The following is a 1,257-nucleotide window of genomic DNA, read 5'->3' as shown; positions in this document are numbered from 1 at the left end:
CCAAAGACAATGCCGACCGACCATCAATAGTGCCGACCGGCCATCACCAATGGCCGGTGGCAAGGAAACAAGGCCGGTGGCCTCAAGCCATAGCTAGTGAGGTGTGGGGATGGCCTACAAGCTACTTCCCACCCTCAGAAGCAAAACAACAAGTGTTTGGTACAAAACCAGACACAAAACAGTCGAGTCGAGAGATCCTGAGGTAGGGCGCGTAGCCGAGACTTCCGGGAACTCAAGACGAACACGAACAAGGATGATCGCCGAGTGTTCAAACGATGACGTCCAAGTCTTAAGGACGGTCAAAAATGGGGTGTCTACAGATAGTCTTCTAGTAGGTGTTTGTGTGCAATAGTAAGACAATACTACACTTTAGAGCAAGAACAAGCACTAAACAAGAGAGCGAGAGAGATCAAATATATATAGAGAGAGATATATATATCTTCTATCTCAGATTTTCAGAACCCTTGAGAAGGGAGGAGGGCCTCCCCTCTTATAGAAATCCAAATTCAAAGCTTCTAGGAGAAGCTAAGCTAAGGGGCAAATCCCTCCATACACGTGTATGGAGGGGGTGAATTGTGGATGCCAGTTGTCACAGCTGGCATAAAATATCTGCATAAAGCAGATGAACAGGGCTTGGCCAGAAAATATGGCCGATCGACCAAAAAGAGTGTCGATTGGCCAACACTTTTGGCCAATGGAAGGAAAACAAGGCCGATGGCTTCATGCCTTGGCTGATGGGTTGAGGGGATGGCTAACAAGCCACCCTCTTCCCTCAAAAGCAAAAACACAAGTGTTTGGTCCACAACCAAGCACAAAACAGTCAAGTTGAGAGATCTTGAGGCAAGGCGCGTGACTGACACCTCCGAGAACTCAAAATGAACATGCACATAGATGATCATCGAGTGTTCAAACGATGACATTATAGACACCCCATTTTTGATCGCCCTTAAGACTTGGGCATTGTTGATGGTTTACTTGGTGGAGAAAGGTATGCAAGGAAAAGGTTCAGTTTCTTCGACAGAGGGAGAGTCAAATCTCAACTTCATATCCCTTTTGGACCAAAACAATCTTGATCAAAAGATTTTAGACCTTGAAACCCTCTCTTTCAAAAATTTTTGAAAATAAAGTTCCTACGATGTTCCGACACTCGCATTTCGTTAAATGTTGCGCTTTTCGGTAAACCAAGCAAGGACGAAGTGGAAATAAATGAAAGAGAGATGAAATCTTTGAAAAATCTTTCAAAACACCTTGCTTAGG

Source organism: Camellia sinensis, chromosome 12 (genome assembly GCF_055761805.1).
Source record: "Camellia sinensis isolate YWXY chromosome 12, ASM5576180v1, whole genome shotgun sequence".
Classification (NCBI taxonomy): Eukaryota; Viridiplantae; Streptophyta; class Magnoliopsida; order Ericales; family Theaceae; genus Camellia; species Camellia sinensis.
The sequence above is the reverse complement of the archived record's forward strand: the minus strand, read 5'-3'. Positions refer to the sequence as shown.